Raw genomic sequence first — 22,464 nt, forward strand, 5'->3', positions numbered from 1 at the left:
TCCAATTTCCCAAGCAGCACCAGTGTCATTTACAAGCTGTGGAATGCAGATTCATGGGCCCTGCACTTAGAAGCTTTTTGAACCTATAGATACATTAAAAGGAATTCTGTGACAGACATTCATATTGCCACAGCCTATATTGTATTTCCTTGGTCTGATGCCGTGTAAGAAATAAGTACATTTTTGAACCATTTCTGAGCCACTGAATCCCGTCTGAACATGGAGTTTTGACTTTATTGTTAACTGCATGGCAAAGTGACAAATTATGCAATCCTGGAAACCTCAGACATTAAACCATTTCCTATGCACAGTAGTTATACATAATATACAGTGCTTAGGCAGTGAATCATAAGTCTTGTTTAAGGAAAAAAACGATTTCAAATCGCAGAATCCACAGATCCTTGAGTTCATGAACTTTAATGGTTTACTGCATTCCTGCTCCAAACATTTTAATTGTCTAACCCACTGCAAGCATATGTTGTAAGTGAATAAACATCTTCACTCTTCATCTGATGGCTTTGATGTTTGACCACAAAATCCTGACCGTTTTGTCAACTCTGAGGCTGTTGAGCAGCAGGGAAGCAGACACGCACACTCAGTTAGGTCCGGGGCTAATTTGCGGGGATCACTGCACTGACCCTGACCAGATAAGGTGCCAGTCGACAAAACTTCCTTCATTTCCTCTTGTTGTTGCAGTATGGGAGCAGGGGCAACCACCAACCAGCTTAAGGACAGTGGGGCTAAAAGGTGAAAGCCACGTTCGGCTGAACTTCAGGCTTGATCAAAAGGAATGCGACCTGGGCTTGGGAAGGCAGCAGAGCTTATCTGCCCAGCAGTGAGGCTTTGGAGGAGAAGAGCCAGGCACCAGATAGCTTCAGGTAAAACCATGTTTTCCCAGGAATTAAGTAAAGTCACCCCTTTCCTTTGTTCTTTCCCTCTTTGTCATTGTCTCTTAACCTCAGCTGTAGCGGGGTGTGCTCAAATTGATGTGAATCAAATTATCTGACTGGCACTGCAAGTTCACACAGTTTGATGTTACAATGTCGGGGGCTTGAAATTTAATTATTTCTGTATATGTGAGAGTGTTTTTATCGGCTTGAGTAGTGTAGGTGTTATTGGAATGCATGCATATTTACATATGTGAGTGTCCCCATCGCAATGTTGGCTGCATCTGTGCAGTGTATCATTCATGATTTTAATTGCCAGTAATTAACTTGGGCGCAATTAGCAAGAGAGATAATCAATACTTGTTGATCAACACGCAGGTGCATTATCTTTGGTGCGAGTGGTAGCACATTTGTGGACTTATGTGCATGTCAACAGGAAAACCTGTTTACTGCAGAGCTACATGCAAAGTAATTTTATCAGTTTGGCTTGCTTCTATATGGGACACTTTCCTCCTAACAGATTATATACTGAACTATTCTCTCTCTTCGTTTCTCTAGCCCATGTTTACTCCACACTACTGTGCAATTATCCGCTGACTAAAGATTACATAGGCACCAGGCTGACAAAACAGGGCTCGTTCACACCCATGCTGAACCATCTCAGTCAGTAAAGATGGCAAAACTAGTGCGCAACACGACAGGAGGGAAGCGATTGGAAAGAATTTGAAAGAGATGGAAGCACAGGAAGATAAGAACTGAATACTGCTGAGTCTGTGCTTTTCTCCAATATGCAAAATGGAATGAATGAGGGATGAGGGAAGTTTAAAAAAAAGAAAATCATTTGATGTCCTCCCCCTGCTTGGCCCACTAACCACATGGTCCTCCAGTGCTTTGCTGAGCTGTGATCAATATTGACGTTGTCATTAAGGAGCTCTCTGGTAATGAGGGCTGGGAAGGGGGTCCTAGGAGACATTAGACCTGCACGCCATGTGTCTCCCATGGATGTTCAGCCCACTAAGCATCCACGATAAAACTGTCGCTTTTTCTGTTTGGCACTTCACAAAGTTTATCACTTTAAATTACAATCAACACACAGCTTGTAATTATAGTTTTGCCTTGATGATGCATTCTGTGGTGTTTTCAGTCCTGTGTAAACACAAATCGCATGCAAAAATGGAAAGCTGTCAATAACATGATGGTTAGCTTAGAACAATTTAAACCACATAACAGGGTGATATATATATATATATATATATATATATATATATAGAGAGAGAGAGAGAGAGAGAGAGAGAGATAGATAGATAGATAGATAGATAGATAGAGAGAGAGAGAGAGAGAGAGAGAGAGAGAGAGAGAAATAGATAGAAAGAGAGTGCTCTGTCACTGACTGTGTAGGGGTCAGGAGAATGTGCAATTCATCCCTCAGTGGGCCTCACTAATAGCCATGCAAACACACATTTAGCTGTGACACTAAAATCCAAGGGCACAAAACCATCCATCATTGCTTCAAAGAAGAAAATGCTTCAAACTGAAAAGGCACAGAAAGAGAGACACAATGAAAGAAGTGGAGCAAGGGCTGACAGATCTATTTGGAGTCCATAGCTGGTGCAACAGATAAACTCTGTGAGCATCACAGAATGGGATAAGGCACAAAACTAGATGGCAATTTGGGGTTGTGTGCTTCACTTCGGCCCACCCTGTCTCTGTCTGTGTCTGGGTAAACACCGCTATTGCTCAGCTCAAGCAGCAGCAGCTGTGGCAGCCCATGGCCATTACCGCCACTGAAAGCTAAGTTTACAGTGACGCGTGATGGGTTGATGACAGTAAGCCAGAGCACACGGACAAGCTCAGGGACTTTAAGACTGTGTAACCATCTGCAAAACTGTATTGAGTCAACCATGTGATTCTCTGGACGATTCAGAATGTTCAGCTATGACCACAAAGGATATTTTGTTTGTTATTGCCAATTATTTTATATGATATGCCATAACCAAGTGGGAAGTGTAAACTGTACAAGCGAGCCCAGTGACAGTATATAAACAGCTCATTAATCATATGCTTTATGAAGAGTCACTTCAGATAACAAGCTGGTGCCAATGTTTAGGCAATCCAACAGCAATAAATATCCTAATAGAATGATATATGCACCTATATATAACTTTAAACTGTGCTGTCCAAGTTTGCGCCTGGAGATATGTCAGATATTTGCTAAATGGAGGAGCAGTATAAGGTCTTTATTCAGTAATGTCATGAGAAGATGAAAAATCTTTTAAGTGTTTGAAACTTTTCCAATAATATCCACTGTTTGTCGCACAAAGAGAGCCTTTTGTGTCTTGTCATTCATCGTAGATCTCCTAAGAATCCAGGATTTACGCACGCTCATATAGGGGATGGTGCTGAAAAATGTGTGGCAGATTTTGTAAAGTGACAACTACACAACAAGTCTCAGGGATCAAATGCTCTGTTTACTGCTTGCCTGTGTTGCCTCTGGGTAAGAAGAAAAACAACCTCCTCCTCATTAACACAGGCCACTTGGTAGAGTGTCTTTGTACCAGACAGTTGGCTCAGCCACTTCTGACAGATCCGACACTTCTTTGCATTTGATGTTTCTTGGGATGGAGGACAAGATGAGTTTTTCATGTACGCCACGTATGGTATAGTAGGTGTAGTAGTAGCCTATGTGTCTTCTTTAGATTGTTCTCCCTGCTCTGCCTGAAATATTGCCAGTAGATTACAGGCTAGCAAGAATGACAGCGGCTGCATTTCATACAAATGCTGTGAATACATAATGCATAGCATTGTCTGCATGAACCCTTTCACATGCTAATGCCAACCTTTCTGCAGATGTCTCAGAGGTATGCACCGGTGACTGTGGAGGGGCAGAGAGGGGGTAAAAATAAAAAGGAATAAAAAAAGGAATCTAATGCACAGAAAAATCATCAGCATCCTGACTCATATATAATCAACCATGAGAAAAAAACATGTTCAAAAATACCCACCTTCATGTGGCAAGGGAAAAGAGGAGAGGGGCCTTTCTAAAGGTGGTTCCAACTTGGCACCGCTGGCAGCCAGCTCCATGATCACTGGAACTTTCCAGAAAATCACCAGAAAGCCTCAGAAGTTATTTACAGCCATGCAGAGCAGTATCCAGACAGAAGTCCTATACCAAATGTATGGCAGAGTCATCAGGATCTGTGATTAACATGTCTGAAAGTATAACCGCTGCTAAAGGAAGTGCTCTTGGCAGCATTCAGGCCAGGCACTAAATCCTGATCCAGTTAATTGTATGGTGGTACGGTAAAGGCTAAATGCTGTTGAGAGATGAATGAAATGCTCATTTAGCGTTTTACAGAAAATTCCCACACATAATTATGTTTCATTGTTTTCTACATCCAAAGCAGGGGTGGTTAATGAGTTCAGACACTAATACTGGATTTAACAGAAAATAACAATAAAAAAACGTTATTAAAGGCACTGGCGGTTACCCCTCACAGATTTATAATAGTATCAATTATAAATGTAGTTGAACTCAAATGCCAGAACACTTATGGATGGGGGGTGGGGGGTAGAGGGGGTGGTTCATGTGTTCACCCCCTTAGCTGTATTTTCTTTCCTTCTTTTGTTACATGCACAAGGCTTGAGGTGAATTGTAGCTTCCACTGTTGACAGGGCTCCAGTGACCTTCCTCCCCAGTGAGTGCTAGAAATACTGGACAGGCTACCATGGTCAGGGTCTGTGTTTACCAAGTCTTTCAGAGTAGCGCTGCATATCTGAGATTAGTAATCAGTTCCAATTCCCTGCAGGTTCAGTCCCAGTGAAGTGACACACAAAGCTGATCTCAGGCCAGAAATCCCTTTCTGAGATGCTCGATACCAGCTTAGGTCTCTGGTCTCAGGTTGCTCTGGTGCTGGTGTGCATTTGCTGTCCTTCCCACTGTTGACTTTCCAGCCTGCTGCTATGTCTAAATAAACACTGGCTGGGTTTAGGCTAGCTCTCCCATCTATCCTGTCACTACTCCTCACCCTTATCTGATGCAAGCCACAGAGACCGGACTATGTGGCAAAATCCCCACCTCATACACACACATACACACTCCTCCCCCTTCATGTCAATGCACAAAGCTCTGAACAATTAAGGTGATTTTCTAAAATGTTTTTGTTCCATTCTCAGATGGATATTCAGTGGACATTTTGAAAAATAATTAAAATAAGTTTTCCTCAGTAACCCCTGCACTTTGACTTTTAAACCCCCAGACAGTCAGAACTAATGGAAAACAGATATCCCTCCAGAGAACTATTCAGGGTAATTCTGTTATTCAATAAAAGGGTTAATACAAATTACTTAAGGATAACTGGACACAGGCATTGCATTTTTGTTTCATATCATACACAAGTCCATTATCTGGCCTTGACCAAAAGAATAGAAAATTGGATCTGTGCTGTTATTGATTTAAAATGAATTGTAAAATAATTTATTGATTGTTTGCAAACATGCCAATAAAGTTACTAAAGACAAGTATTGCCCTCTAAATTTTTCAATAATGGGGAATCTTAGCAAATCATTTATTTTGGAACTAAGGGGCAGCGAGAGAAGAAGGGGGAGCAATGAGAGAGAGAAAGGAAAGTAGGCGAGAATGGGAGGGCAAAATGGCTGTTCTCAGAGGAATCCTCCATTGGCTACAACCAGAGGTTCTAACATACATTTTAGTGACCTATTAAGAGTATTATGGGCCCCCTCGTCCACATCGGCCCTCAGCCCTGGTAATCTGGCCAATGCTCTTAAAAGTGGAATTGATTGAAAGAATTGATCTTCTCTGGGTTGGCGGACACAGCCGCAATAATTACCTCACGTAAATCTCTGCAATCACATATGAAATGTCAGGATCTTCTCTCCCAGTCCCTCTCTCAGCTGCCCCTCCTCAGTAGCTGTTTTGGGGCTCAGGCGACACTTGTCCTGTGGTTGATAAAGGGAGGATTGGGTTGAGAGAAAAGAAGGTGACTTATCATAAACAGTCAGACCTGCTATCCTAGGGCTATAGATTGTCTAGATTTTATTTAAAAAATTGAATTAAATAAAAAAGTCTCAAACAGCATTTTGACAAAATACATGATGATTTTTATCTGTTATGATAAAATACACTTATATTATATTTATACACAAAGTATAGAATACATTTAATTGAAATGAGTACGTTTACCACAAACAGGTTGACGTCAAGCCCTTGGATTGTAAAAGGATGTAGCCATGTCTTCTAAATTTGCACCTGTACATGTAATAATTGAAAAGGTGATCCTGACTGGGGATATCATCACATACATTTTCGTATATACATTTAGATACATCACTTATCTATCTGTGGGTAAACCCATTAAGTCAGGTAGGGTATGTGTGATGACAAGCTTAGCGTGAATACACATGATTGTAAACCACCAGCTAACAAGCCGACCAGCCATCTCTAGTTGAATGTTATTCATAAGGCCCCTCTCTCTCGACTAAACAGGCAGTGAGTATGCACAGGCAGCCACGGAGAACTAAAAAGCAGCTGCGAAGATGGGAGGGTGCAGGATTAGGGCTTGAGCCTCACTCAGATGGGGCATTTCCATGACAGTGAGCTGCGCCATGGCTTAACAGCCCGCCCCTGTTTATGCTTTTTGGAGGAGAAGCTGGATTCCCTCCCCGTGACAGATGGCCTTTCAGCCACAAAGTGCTGTGTTTAGACTTAGCTTGCTCTGGGGCAAGACAGCAAAGCTCTGATGACACAGCATTCAGCAAACAACTCCCAGATGCAGAAGTGGTGGCCACAGAAAGCACAGAGAACTGGCTGACCCACCAAGCAAGTAACCAAATGACCAGAGAAGCTGCTCAGCTTCAGCTAAATCTGCCAATGAGGGGGGAGGCGAAAGGGACACCAGATATAATGATGGGGCTTAGAAACCAAAAGAAGTGGCTTGGCTAGAAGATACATGACACAACTCAATTTAGATTCAACCCAATCCAATCTAGAGCGTTTGCTTACTTCAGACCAAATGCCCCCAACTGAATCAATACACCCTGAAAAAAGAAAGCATCAGTTCTGCTTTTAATTAAGAGGATTGTTAAATTTGGTCAGTTGAAGTGTAAAGAGATTTCTTTATCGGCAGGCAGAGCAAAGCAGAAGACTTTGCATTGGAGGGTAAACAGTGAGTGAAAAGGACCAGCTGCTGGAGAGAATTAGCCCAGTCTCATCTGATCCAACACAAACCTAGTGCTGCTTACTCACAGAAAAAAATCTGGCCTGACCCAGTCTGACCCTTCATACAAAGCCAGAGAGGCCCTGGAGGCAGTGAATTAATTGCAGCCCACTAAGCCTGATACACCATATCTTAAATAGGAATGAGTTGCAGGCTCAGAAGTACTGTAGGTTGACTAGAAAAGGCCTAAAAGGGGAATTTTGTTCAAATTGCACACAGTAAACAAAAACAAAGGGTCTGGGATTGTTTTTGCTTGTTGGACAGACCCTAAAAAAAAGCAGCGATTGGGTAGTGCACAAGGTTGTACACGCAGGCTTTGACACTCACCGACACTCAGGTACAAATACATGGATAACTTTAGTAAACAGCAAAAGCCTCAAGCAGCAAGCAACAGAGGGACACTTCCTTGGGCTTCTCTCTCCCCTACATCACACAGGTCTCTGGAAAAAAGCTGATGAAAAATACCATCCTCTCACTTCTCCTCACGCTGAAATCATTTAGAGAGTGGAGGCGTTATTCACTGTGTTTATCCTGGCTGCTCACTCTTCAAACAAACACTGTTGGAGCCACTTAAATTGGCCTCTCGCACCATATAGATTTCCCATCACGGGCCAGCATCTAAAGAAGACACAGAGTGGAGAGCAGGAGAAGAAGAGCATTCGCCAGACTGATCACTGACCCTATTGTCTTCCTCAAATAAAATACATACTCAGATTAATAGGCCCAATAATTCAGAGCAATGGCTCATTGCAATGGGGAAGGATGTCTTATCACTCCAATCACGGACTTGGCTGCTATTGTTTTCTAGAAAGGTGAATTAGGCAGAGTAAAATTAAATGTAAACAGAAGATTTAAGCTGACACCAACATTACACCACTATTCAAAACCCAAAGAAGCTAGTTTATTAGCCATGTTGTGGAGTATTTAGCCAGGTGCCACTGGATGAGGCTGAGGGTCCTCTTGAATAGTGAACATAGATAGTCATGTAATGGTCCAGGCAGCATGGGAAACAAGAAATGTCATGTCTGGGGGCTTCTGACGTCATGGATCAATAGCGCCTGACAAGGAATTTTAAAAGATACTATCAGTCTGACTGCTGGTGGCAATAAACTGAAGATTAACCTTTACGTCCCTCCCAGTCCTGGGAAGTACCCTGAAGGGCATGTTCCACTGTTTACTAATCAAAAAAAGTTGCTTTTTCAATACCACAAGACCAGGGAATCGCTTAGTGGCTCTGCACTAGACCCTGAAAGTTATTGACTTCTTCCCCTACCTATATGAGCATCATAAATGTGAAAGATGAGCACTCCACAGCCAAGTATTATATATCACTGGCAACGGTTTCGGAGATGTGCACAGACACAGCTTGGTTTATTAAAAATAAACACCATATATTATTGCTATGCTGCACTACAAATGTAATAATTCCTGTTGCCGTGCATAGAGACACAGAAAATATAATCACATGACAAGAGAATGATAGGGTTGTTGTTTGGGAGACCCTGCTTGGCTGGCTGCATGGCTGTGTCCTTTGTGAGCCACGGGGGAAACAAGAGCTCTTTTTCTGCTCCAGAAGCGTGATCCTCTTTCACCCCGTACCTTTGAGTTGGGAGCCAAGGTTTTGAATGGCTGTGACCTCTGTGCCCTCTGCTGGCCCCCACTGGCCTCCAACCCTCCAGCTGTTCATCCTTCCAGTCCAGCACACTGCCCAATACCCCCAGTTTGCAGAGGCAAGAGGAGCAGCACCCCTCTGGTCCTAAGAACTGACCCCCAGGCCAAGGATACAAAACCACAGGCATAATACCGGAGTTCCCACATGAGCATTGGAGCATGGCGAGAAGGAGAGAGAAAGATGGAAAGTCGGGAAAATTAACTGGGGTATGTGAGGGTCGGGTTTCTAGGAGAGGAAGGAAAAAAATAAATGAAGTGGAGGAATGGGAGATGGATGTTCTTCACATAGGGTAGGAAATCGGAAAAGAGAAGAGATATATGAGGGATAAATGAAAAGAGTGAGAGAGTTAAAAAAGAAAAAAATAGGCTGAGGGTGCCGGGAGTGTGGGGAAGTGTGGTCAGACGAAGTAAGCAGTGACAAAGCAATAAGATGGTGCTGCACAGACGCAGACAGACACCAAGGTACAATAGAAGAGCTTGCTTCCCCTTCTGCATGGCTGACTCCGATGACAGGACAGTATTCCCTAAGCACCACCCGCTAACTGGATGATAGCACCAATCTCTCTCTTCTCGCAACCCTTCTTGCTTTCTGTCTGTGTCTGTCTTGCTGTCATTAATTTCTTTCTTTCTTGCTTGCTTTATTTTTCTCTGGTTTTCATACCTTCCTTCACCCCTCCTGAAGTCATATCCAACCAGGCCTCTAATATAGACAGCATAGCAGCCATCTAAAGCAAACATTAACCTATAGCTTTGTTTGTTTACCTGTGAAATATCATCGCCTTAAGCACTATCTCTCATTAGAGCAGCCATACAAAGACAACAGCAACTTGAGAATGCTTTAAAAATGCCTATAATATGATGTGTGGGAGGGGAGGGGGGTGGTGGTTTGTGCACTCGTGTAGGGAGGGGGCAAATGGAAATCGCCTCTGTACAAGATGAAAGCCTCTGAGGACTATCCATTGACTATGAAATTTGATGATCCCCCTTCACCTTCAGACATAGAGAGAGTTCAGCTTAACATTGCCCTGAGCATTAAACCTTGGAGCCTGTAGTGTGAAAGGACTCCAGAGCGAGCGGTTAAAAACTGCTGTGTTTTGTTTTTTCATAAAAAAACACCTGCCTCATTCTTCATCCCTTTACATCGTACACAGAATATTTCTATATTGCATTCTGTCTGTCACAAACCCCATAAGGGGATGGGTGACTCATAGAAGTTGTGAGCGTATATTTCCATACATTTCACTGAGGCTCATAACAGAGTGATTCATTGGTTTTCTCATTGAATAGGAGTGTATTTGAATATGAATGTGTGTGTGAAATTGTCTTGTGTATGGCTGTGCATATGGTTCTTATGTCTGTAAGTGGTGTTTGTGCACGTGTGTTTGTGATTTGTGTGTATCAGCACACATGCGCCTGGTTGGTTGGTGGGGTGTTGGCAGGGTTGTGGTACCCTGCTGGGACGAACCCTGCCCAAGCAGCCTGGTGGAGGGGACAAGCTGTGGCATGTACACCCACACACACGTACACACACACACACACACACACACACATAGAGCAGCTGCTCCTTCTGCAGCTGCTGCTGTCGCCCAACCCAGAATTCCCTGTTCCAAAGGAGGGTGAGAGGCGAGGGGGTCGGTGGAAGAAAAGAAAGGGAGAGGGAGGGAAAAGGAGGAGTGAAGAAAAAGTGGGAAGAGTAGTAGAAATGGGAAAGGAGAGAGAGCTGACAAAATAAATTGGAAAGATATGAGGAAGAGGTGAGAAATGGGAAAGAGGAAGGTAATGGAAGTGAGAGAGGAAAAAAAGAGCAAAATAAAAAAAAAACAGGAGAAAGTGCAGGCTAAAGAGAGAAAAGATATCTGAGACACTCAAAGCTATCACACACACACACGCAAATACACACCTACATCCTCTCACTTATTAACAGGTGAAAAAATATCCACTATCCCCTCCATTGCAAGCCCACAGTACACAACTAAATGTTTACCAATAGAATAATCTATTTAACAATCCCTGCAGTCATCTAGTAAATGATCTATCCAATCTAACAAAAAAGCTGTCAATAAACTTCAGTTTTGAAGTCATACACAAATACAATGTGAACATCTACAAAGCATACTGACCATAACATTTCCACAGGTTAAGCACAGATTAAACTAAATCCTGGCCTATATTCCCTGTGATGGAGAGCCTCCATTGAATATAACATATTACTCTTCAACTAAGCTTAATCTGTGTCTGGGAAATCAAACACCCCCTTGTCTATGTGACAACTACCAATCCTTTCACTTGAGACTGAGACAGTGTTTGTGTTCCTCCACTTTCAGTTAAAGTCACATAGATCGATATTGCAACTCAAATCAATAACTTAAATTTGGACATCAACCCATGATTGCCTCTAAGTAAGTTGAACGGGTGAAGCTTTTGTTGGTGTCAGGAACGTTTTGAATTTTAAAATAATTCCACTTTTGACTCCCCTCTCCTCCAGAAGAGACTGGCTTTAGAGGGGAACACACTGTGTTGATTTGTCAAAGGCTGCTACCAGACTTAAGAACAAATAGCAAAGAAGAGGTTGGCTATTGGGAAGGGGGGCACATCGAACGTGTCCAATTAGCGAAGCGAAGCGCAGCGAATCTGTACATTCGGTATCACTGTGACATGTGCTGTCAATTTTTTTGGCTCACTGTAGGCCAGCTTCCTACTGCTTAAAGCGTTAAAAATAACACATACAGGCTGGTTGGAATGTCTTTCTGTGACACAACATCTTCACCGTAAGTGAGCAGTGTTTTATAGATGTATCAGCTTTCACAGTGACAACGCCTGATGTAGCTTTTATAACTCTTAACCTTATAAAGATCCAAGCAATCAGCGGTTCTGTATGTGCAGCAAGAGGGAAAAGATGAGAGAGAGAGAAAGAGCGAGAGAGAGAGAGTTAAAAGACCGTCTACCCTGCATCGCTTCATAGCCACAGGCAGTTGCACAGCACAGGAGAAATGTGCTTACATCATCACATGCGGTCCAGGCATCCTGCAGAGGGCACTGCTAATAGCAGAAACACAGAGTGGAGGAGGCAACCAACCAACCCAGGAGGAACTAGGCAAGGCGCTCCCACGCAACTAGGATTTCTGACATTCTTGGCAGCCTTTCAGAGAGGTCAGTCCTAAAGTATTCGAGCAGAGCTAACCTTCAAGAGGGACCATGTTCCAGCAAGCCGAGACCAGAGGCTTAATTCATCACTAATTAAAGTCTGCATGGGGTACAGGGATGAATCTTTCTAGGAGAATCTCTAACCCCACTATCCAAAGTAATAGCCCTATGGGGGAGATTCTGCACAGGCAGTCATGGCAAATGGATTGCTTGTTTGACCCTTTAAGTGCGGGGAGTTCTGCACCAGTCTCCTCACTGTGACCCAGATAAGCTCCTTGCCATACATGTGGAACAGATTGTACATGTAACGTGAGTTACGGACGTTCAACACATGCAACAGGGATAGAAAGCGTATACTGCCCACATTCAGGCTCAAAGCAACCTGAGTCCAAGTCTATTCCAAGGATAACATAGCCAATGTCACTTGATTATATGTTCAAGTGTGCCAAAGTGGGAATCACAAGTTACCAACATAAACACAGCAAACTTCATCAATCCCTATCTTTCCCAGCTATTCTCATCTAGTCTACAGGCATGAGTGCGATGGCACACAACTGCCTTGTTCAATATATCAGACCCCCTTCACCCTCAGCAACATTTTTCTAGGTGTAATAACAGATACCATCACATAGCAAATGCCTGAGCAAAAGATCAGAGCTATGAACACACTGCAAAGAACAGCATTCTTCTCATGACTCTCTTTAACCACAGTTGCAACTGAATCTTTTTATGTGTGTGTGTGTGTCTTCACAGGTTCCAGAGGCGTGGGTAGCCAGCTGCAGAGCTGTTCTGGATGCTGATTGGAAGTGAGTGTTGAGCGCTCAGGACAATTATGGAATCATTACCACCGCCATGCCAGAGGCAAAATATGAACACAGTGCCATTTGTCAACCAACCACAGCTTTCTAATCAAGCTCACATGTGTTTGTATGGTAGTCTTGGTGTGTGTGTGTGTGTATGTGTGTGTGTGTGTGTGTGTGTGTGTGTGTGTGCAAAGCTGAGAGCTTTGGCATGTTGGCAGAGGAAATGGAATGTCACTCAGTATGTGTGTGTGTACGTTTGTGGGGGGTAATGGATGAGTCAAGAGCCCTGCCCAATATTTTGTGTCTGTATATTTGTTTAAATGTGTGTGTTGGTATCCAAAAGGATGACAGCATATGTGCAAATTTGTGTGGATATGTGTGCACGTTGGTAGAGGGTGAGGAATGCCCTGCCGAAGCGCAACTGTCTAAACATGTCCCCGTCAGCTGTTTCTCCGCTCCCTTCATGGAGAAATAACTTAGCATGAATTAGGTTTTTTCACCGCGCCCCACACTATCATCTCACATTGGCTGCTGAGAGGTTGTACATGGGAAAGTCCCTCTGTGGCCTCTTTTAAACTGGAAAAGTGTCTGTCAAGTGTGCGAACAAACTGGTATGGGAGCCTCCAAGAGGAGGATAAGAACGAAGAATGGAGGGATGAGGGGTGGAGTACTGGAAGAAAACACCTCACACTCCTCTTTAATTAGTCTTGTTTTTTTATTTTCTTCTGCCTACAGGAAGCACCTGTAATCCATCTCCCTGTTCTGGGATCGGTGTGGTAACAAGAGCCATAAATGTTTTAGGAAGATTTAATTAATTGATTCAATGAGTGATAATAGCAGGCAGTATTTATCACAGGTGCATTTGCTTTCATAGCTTGGAAGAGCCAACGGCAAAGTCAGTGTAGTGTGCAACTACAGCACTCCAAAAGCAGTGCCAACAGTAAAATGTGTGATCAACTTTCGAAAAAGTATAATATTTAACTTTTTTTTTTTTTTTGCTCTAGTAGAGTGTATATGGTTAAGTGCACTAGATCTACCCACTCTCTCTCTCCCTCTCTGACTAACTACAATGAAATGTTCTCGGGCTTGTGTGTATGCATCAAGTCAGTCACTGAGTATTGTAAGTGCACAAGGGATTAGCAGCTCAAACATTGATCACTGATAAGCTACAAAAAGTGGTCATGCATCCTGTCACTGTCTCTACAAAGTTCTTCCTCTCACCACTCAACTAAGCCAGTTTCTGTATGTAAAACAATACAAAAAAAGACACATTGCGTGCCCTGATGAAATCCCTGTTTGACATAACTAGCCAAGATCCCCCCAGACAAAAACAAGCCATTACTATTAGTCAAAAGAGATCAAAGACATACCCCAGCTGAACACAGTGTTTGGGATTGCAGCGTCTGACAGCCATCTGCACTGGTAAGACAGGAACAAGCATTAGACATTGATAGCAAAGGAGGTCCAAGTTTTTTTCTCAACGTCAGGTCTGATAAATTTGTGAAAGCTACACTTTACTTGGAGGGTAGAAGTGTATGCAGAAAAAGTTTGAAAGGAGGGAAAAGAAGGAAAGAAAAAGTGAAGATAATAGAAAGTTTATATGAAGATGAAAGGGGAAAGAGGAGAAGAGGAGCTAACAGGGGTGGAGGGCATGTGGGGCAAGTTTAGATAGAGGATTGGTGAGGAAGACAAGAGGGAAAACAGTAAGACTGCCTGTCCCTCAGTGAGACAAATTGGCAAGGAGTTCAGAGTAAGCAAACGTCTTCATCTCAAAGCCTGTGGAGCAATGGATGCCCAGGACAAATCAAAACATTTCAGTTTGCCTGCATAAAACGCAAATACCATCAGCTTCAAAAACAATGATCTTCCCTGGAGCATATGAGCAGGGGTTTGCTCCTCTGGGTTTACTGAATTGGTCTGTGGATCGATCACAAAAACAGCATTTCAAAGGGTTTGAGGAACTATGAGGTCTTTCTCTTTCCCAGACTTTAACAAAACAGACTCCAACATAGACAGCCCTGCAGACACTTGTGGCTGAGGGGTCCCAAAAGGCTTAGAGATGTCTCTCGTCTTTTCACCACCACTCATAAGAGCTTGGTGAAAACAGCAGTATATCAGTCTGGTTCTTTGCACCCAATACAAGGCAAAGACTGAGGAAGTTAGAAGTAAACAGAGAAAAAAAGAAAAGGACTTGAGCAAAGAACGAGAAAGATGAGAGCTTAGATAAAAAAGGTTTGGACTGCAGCTCTACTCCAGGGAGTAAGACTCAGACGATGTGGAGGAAGGGTGCCATATGTGTGTTGGTCACACTGACCAAGCTTGAACCTACATGCAGCAGCTTAGTTGGGACATGTGTTTTGGCTATCAGAGCCATTAAAGTCCCATTACATAGTACAACAACAAAGATCGGAAGTCTTTCTGAGACTGAGAATCATTTATCATGTAAATTTACCATAAATGATGCATTTACACACATAAAGATGCACATTGTTTGACATTTAATTGTTCTGCTACAATTTATCTGTTTCATAATTTGAGACATAAAATGCATAACGCAACTTTTAAGATTAATAAGGGAAGATTTAACTGGTGGGGAATGAAGAAAATTTTTCATTTTTCCAGACCACTGAAGCTTTGCCCCTTAAAAAAACAGAAAGAGGTCATTGGTTACTTTTTCTCATGCAGATTGTTATTGTCAGTTGTTCAGTCATTACAAATGGTGTTGCATTCTTTACAGTGAAGACTAATGGTGTCCTGACCCACAAGGGAGGAATGCCAACTCTCACCACAGCTGCACACTAAGGCCATGAGCCAGAGTGGACTCTGGGATCAAAGGTCACCCATGAAGTGACTGGCCTTTGGCAACCATGCTCTTAATAGGGTATAGAAACTGGACAAATGGTAAAGAGAATGACAAACTTGATTTTTGGAGGGGGAAAAAGCAAGTATAACATGAATATGAACATGATCCAAATGAGGGAATTAACAACAATCGCAATGTGTGCCCTAATTTATGAAAAATGGCAAATAAATGCGCAGGATTCTGATGCACCAAGCATGATAATGTCTGTAGATTACAGCAGGGCAATAAGAAAGCATACAACACACACACACTCACACACACGCACATACACAACTGAATGGGTATTTTGACAGACATGCTTTTATGACATTATTCATACAGGAAACAACAAATGCAAAACTTGTGCTCATTAATTAGTATTGTAGCATATAAAATAGAAATAAGTGTCTGGGATTGTTTGGTCATTAAGACTCAGGGTTGTGTGTATGCACCATTTTAATTGCAACCCCTGGACACAGGCATGAGCTCTGTAAATAACCCAGACACTTCGTTAATGTGTTCATCATTATCCCATTCCATCATCTGGATGGAAAACAGCATTTTGGTTTTGCTTTAACCCCAAGGAGCTGGCTAAATAACAATTTATCAGAATGAACCAACTACTGAAATATTTTTACTAGTAAAAACTTAAGTGCCAGTGGTCCCATAAATTTGGGTTTCCAAACTGTCGAGATTCGGGGGTGTAAATGCCCATAAATGTGGAGTCACCTCCACAATGAGCAACAGACAGAGCAACACAGGGAGAGACTTTGCATCGGTCAATTTCACACTTCATAAAGCAGCGACATATTTATTCCATGCATTCATACTCATATGTCCCTTCAACCAGGTAACGGCTATACAGCTTGAAATGATTCATTTGCTCAGTCATTTTCTCCATTTAGTTCTGGGTTTTAAGTGCAAGTTTCAGAATACTGCATTGTGCGACAATGTTTTTACCTGATGTTTTTATCTCACTGCAGGGAATGAGCAGGGAATTACCTCTTGCCCATAACTACATTCTTTAAAAACCCAAATACACACTGCTTAAAAAGAGGCTGTAAAAATGTGCTGTGAAACGGCATGGTAAATATCCCACCTCTGGTAGGGCAATTTACTAAACCTTGTAATACACAGTAAAAAGAAGCATATAAACAGCTTTCTTTTTTTCCCAAAATTAGTCAACAACATGTTTATATAACATTTTATTATAAAGACATTCAAACTTAATCAGGAATATAATTTGTTTCTTTGAGAGACATGCAGAGTTGAGGTCAATAGGGTAAGCCTCAGGTAAATGTGAGGCAGTGGGAGTATACAGTCCTGCCTCTTATTTCTGTCTGATTTAAGAGAATCCATAGGGGGTCTGTGGTAAACACAGCAGGGACGTGAACCTTCAGGAGTGGGAGAATGAAGGGCTGGTGTTGTACTTAGGCTTCATATAATGACCAACAAGCCCCCCTTCTTCTTCAATCCCCACATACCAACTCCCACTCCACCGTTCCTGCTCAAATTCTATAGGTTTGACCACTAAGACCCTCATTCAACCTGTGTATACGAGAAACCTTTCTTTTCCCTCCACTCTTTCCCTTCTCCAGTTCAGTACTCCCTCACTTCAGTGAGAGGCAGGTCCCTTTCAGATGGCTGGCCGGGCTCCCGCTGTTTTATGGGAAGTATTGTGATCCCACAAGCTCTCTCAGGGGGGATCAGCACTTACTAGGGCCGATACAGCCGTTGATTTGATCTTCTCTTCTTTCACAGCCTTTCTTGAGTTTTCATCAAAACTTCTTGGCCCACTCGCCATGGGAAGCCTCGGCACAAATGTGATTCTCTGTGTCCGTGAAACAGACATCATCTGTGACAGTGGAGACACTGATGAGGACAGGGATACTAGAAAGAATAGGGGCTGAGCCTCACATCAACCCAGCCACATGAAAGCAGTGGAAGTCTAAATATTAAGCAATTCTTCAAACAGTTCTTCCAATATTTAAAAGCCGTTCATTCCCAACAGGCAGAGTCATCCTCATTTTAGTGAGTGGCATGAATCATTTGTGTGCCCTTGTAAGAGTTCAATCATTTTAAAGGGGCATTAAATAATCTATGAATTTAATCGATCTCTTTTAGCATCCAAAGAGTTACAGATCGAAGGCATACTTTACAGTGACCTCTAATTATCACAAATAATCAGTGTTGGAGAGTACTGAAGTTATACTATAACATTCTTGTGATAGTTTTTTTTTCTCATTATTATCATATCCATCAAATAATAATGTAGCGTGTCAAACACAGTTTATGTATGCTTTACATTACCGCTGACTATTGACCAATGAAACATTAATCATGTCTGGTGTCATTTTTGGCAAAGTTACATTACTGTTGACTTTTTAAAAGAAAAATCTTGTCGTTATTTTTTTTTACTGGTGACCAGTTTTGCGATAACAATTTGTATTCCCCTGTATAGGCTGCCTAACTGGAAAGTCGGTGTGTACGTGGGAGTGGCCTAAGGGAGTATCTGAGTGCCAATTACTGCTGACTAGATGCTACTTGCGTGGTAGACACCAGAGTCGCCGTGGATACACTTCTCACAGTTCTCTGCACTCAGTGGTGCAGCTCTGCATTCATTCAAACACTACACATTTTAAGCATGCAAGCTAGTTTTCTAACTTGGTACCTTTGAAATTTCACCACTTGGCTCCATTGGTAGTTTTTTTTCACCAATAAAAGTTTGAATTTGAATATGTGTTGCTAAAGTTCAAAAACAAATGCATTTTTTTTCTCGTATTTTATAGTTACTCATTTATGCTTTAATGTTTCTCCAGCTAGCACTGGTCAGATGCAGATGCACTTGCACGTGATGGGATCTATTCGGCAACAGGTTAGATTGAAACCATCTGGTTAGTTCGGTGACCTGGAAGACACTGCTTGCTAACATTCAGTCAATGGTTTTCACAGTTTTATCACTGGATTCATGTCCTTTGTTCTTGATTTTGAGAAATGTTCTGGAAAATGTGTAGTCTATAGGTATGCAACTGTGCTACTTAATTGATAAACAACATCGCCAATAAAAAAGCTATTGGATTTAGGATATATCAACACTACCGCCACACAACTGGAAGGGTTTAGTGGATAGTGGAGGTGGGGAGGCGTTCTTCTAGAGTACAACAGGAAGTTAGGTTTTAAAGCCAGAAAGTAATTGTTGACTAATTAGTCAACAGTGAACAATGTTAGCTTTTCCTCATACATTGTTCTGTGACAGTTAAAACACTCAGTGCACCTTTACAGGATACAGTCTTTTTCAGGACTATTGCTTGACAATGTCACGAGTGAAGCAGCACAGACTTGTTGTATTGTGCTTTGATATCCTTGTGGATAACAGCAGAATGCAACAGTTATTGTAAACTGATAGTGAAGGCTTATGTGGGGAAATCCCATTGGCATGGCCGGCATTTACTGGTAAACCAAAACACAAAGCCAGTAATCTCTGTGTCATTAAGAGTGATTTTCCTCCACTCAACCTAATGTGATGACAGAGATAAAACCATGTCGGTCTAACTGTACATGGGAGAATGAGAGGTGCTGCAAACGAGACAAATAAAGTGGTAACAAAAACTGACTCAATATTGTATGTTCTAATGCCAAAACTGATAGCAACAGTTTGATTAGTCTCCCTCTGTGAGATGTATTAATTGGGATAATATAGTTTAAAAATTCCACTATCAAAGGTTTAACTGGGAATTTTTAATGCTTTTAAAAAAGCAGGATTTTAAACAGTGAAGTACAAAATCAAATATGAAGAATACTTGACAACACAAAGGTTTTGCCCTTGCTATATTTTCTTTTTAGGGTCATCTAAATTATCATGTAAGTCCATAACGATGTGTTCCAAAGCGCCTACCACCAGAGAAAAAGAGCTCTCAGACAGCACTTTTAACAAAGATAGCTTTTAACACAGCAATCAGTGGTTTGCTACATGGAGGGGTGCTGTGCAGGTCATGCATTCATTTTAGAAACAAGCGGAAAGTTGTCACACTTACCAGAGAGAGAAGCCCTAGAGTAATTAACACATTGGCAGATAACCCCTGCAATCTCCCCAGATATTGAGACTTCCGCTGCGTCTCACTCAGGCTTGCACAATTGTCTCCAGTCCTTGTTAAACATGTTTGTTTTGGTTTTGACAGGTTTCTGTCACAGACAGAGACAGGGTACTCCAAAGGCCAACTATCTTCCCAGTTGTTCTGCAGTTTGTTTAGTTTGTCACTGCGTTTCAGAAGCTTAATAGCTTCCCTTTCTAATGCCTACATTTGAAGCTCAGAGCCTACATGTCTGTACAAACACAGCTAAATGAGTCCAAGGATATCACACGTCTGTGTTAAAAAAGAAAAATCTCCCTGTGTGTCTTTGTTGTACTGTATGTTAGAGTGTATCTTAATAATTCTGGATTGAGCCACTGCTATCCCATGGTGCAACAGTCGCTTAATGTTTCATAAACGTCATTTGGAAGTAATTCAGTAAGCACCCTCATGAAAAAGAGATGAAATACAGATTGCCATTGGGTATATTAACACCTGTCACATCAGAGCGATATCATATTGCACTGCCATAGTTACGCAGCTTTCTATTATTTTCTCGACTCCCAAAACATCACCTTACCCTCTCAATCTACCCATGTAATTACCTCATCAAATAAACTATCAACAAAGCCCCTAAAATAGGATTTGTGGAAGTGGGGAAAACATAACAAAATGAAAAAAGAGAAACATATCATCACATCCAACATATGTGAGACGTGTGACGTTTAGAAGTCAGGGGAGCAAAGCCTTGAGGGCATACAATCAATATTACATTTTCCATTGCCACCTTCATAGCGATTGTAAATGGCTTGTGTCAAAAATAATAACAGGTTGTATCAGGAACCTTGGGTTTGCAATTTCGCTCCTAGTGCTTGGAGGCCCCGGTCTGCTCTCCCTCCCTTACTGCAGCACCACTGGGTGTTAATGACGCTGTGGTGGCAGACACTTCTCACACCACGGCTGACTTTTTTTTCCTTCTGCCCATTCTTTATCTCTTTACTCCTGACAGTTCTGAGAACTTCAGGGAAAATGTGTATGTGTAAGAAAACGCTTAGTACTAGAGATGATTAGCCCTTTGTGCATGTGCGTAACATAGTATTATTAGCAAGGCTGGAGAGATTAAATCTGTTCTCACTTCTGTTGTCATAGCACTCTAGGCAGCAATAAGCAAGATGAGATGCAGTAATATGCACACTAGAGGGACAGACTCCCCTTCGCTGGAACAGAGCTACTTTAAGTTCTTTTGAGAGAGAGGTACTTAACTGAATTCTGTTTTTTTTAAGATGAGTTGATTGCTTTATCTCATCCAGCCATTATCTCAGGTGTGGACTTCTTAGTCCTCTACGCACACCCACACACAAAATACTCCAATATGCAGAAGTTTCCAAAACAAGAGGAATGTAGTCCTTAACCCCCATGTAAAATCATAACTTTTTAGATTCAATCTCTGTATTCTTGCCCAGATGCTTTGAAATGCAGGATGGCATTTTCACAAAACAAAATATAAGACATTTTATCTCCTTATAAAGTCGAGATGGCCAGCTTATTAGCAAACAGTTGCCTATTTACACATCCAGCAGATGCTGAGCCCCATTAGCATTCATTTGGAGTTTTGTTTGTGTCCAGCTGATAAATGTAAGTCCAATTTTCACTCTCCTTTGTTGATCTCCATGTGATCCATTGTTAATATAATCATATTGATTATAGCTGCTTTACACAGGTATGCTATGGCAACGGTTGCGCATGTAGATGCAGCGTCTGGTAACTTCTTCAAACTTCGCTACATTTTTGTTTTAATCTGTTATTTTTTCAGCTTTATTGCTAAAACATCATTGAATGATGTCTGATTAGATTTGATTTAAAGAGCTAAGGCAAAATTGTTCAAACGGCTGCGCATGCAGATGCTGCTGCCTGTAGCTTCTTCAAACTCCGCTAGTTACATTCTTGTTTTTCATGTTTTTTTTTTTCATTTCTTTATTGCTGAAACAAGTATTACCTATAACAGTAATACATCATTGTTGTCATCAGAGAAGGAAGCCGGGTTTGGATTAAAGAGCAGCGGACCTGGAGCCAGATCAACCGGACCAGGCAGGCACCACGGCGGCTGCTGTGATCGCCCAGGAGGAGAGGAACGACAGCCGGGACAAGAGCCATGCTGGCACAGCTTGGACGTAAGGCTGCTCCTGGCTTATGTCTGGCCTGGACGAAATGGGACTCTGTTATATACTATACTATACTGTTATACATCTTTACAGAGACCTGCTCCATCAACATCCCGGATCAAGCACTCGACGGGCGGACCGTATTCCGAGCTGACAGAGCGCAAGACTCCAGCAAGATGAAAGGAGGAAGACTCTGTGTTTACATCGATGCTCGGTGCACAAACGCAGGCAAAGTGAATGGACAGTGTCTCACAAATGTCGAACTTTTTATGTGAAGATAAATAGCATATTATCATGGCTATCTGCTGTTTACATTCCACCAGATGCAAATTAAAAAAATGCGCTGCAGAATTATTTCCTGGGTGTATACGCATAGGCTTTGTATTTATGTGTAAGCAAATAACTGTATATATTGTTTTATTTAAATTTTTTATGTTAACCTATTTTAATATGAATGTAATTATATTATGTTCTATAAGTATAGCATGAAGGGACTACAAACTTTGATTTCATTATACAAACTTGTATTGTAAAATGATAAATAAATGATCTTGTACCTTTAAATCAAACCTAGCTCACAACAAGCATCCAAATTTGTCAGGCTTCCTGTGCCAAATTTCCATATAAATTCATTTTCATAGCCAGATTTACT

General features: G+C 41.8%; 1 long non-coding RNA gene across 1 annotated transcript; it reads left to right on the forward strand.

Moving 5' to 3' along the window:
- The first annotated feature begins 647 nt into the window (after positions 1-647).
- LOC122862248 lies at positions 648-22,175 on the forward strand. The gene is made up of 3 exons (XR_006374658.1): positions 648-878; positions 12,689-12,741; positions 21,679-22,175. It is a non-coding gene; the product is annotated as an uncharacterized LOC122862248 (long non-coding RNA).
- The last annotated feature ends 289 nt before the right edge of the window (positions 22,176-22,464 follow it).

This window comes from Siniperca chuatsi, linkage group LG15 (genome assembly GCF_020085105.1).
Source record: "Siniperca chuatsi isolate FFG_IHB_CAS linkage group LG15, ASM2008510v1, whole genome shotgun sequence".
In the NCBI taxonomy this organism is placed as follows: domain Eukaryota; kingdom Metazoa; phylum Chordata; class Actinopteri; order Centrarchiformes; family Sinipercidae; genus Siniperca; species Siniperca chuatsi.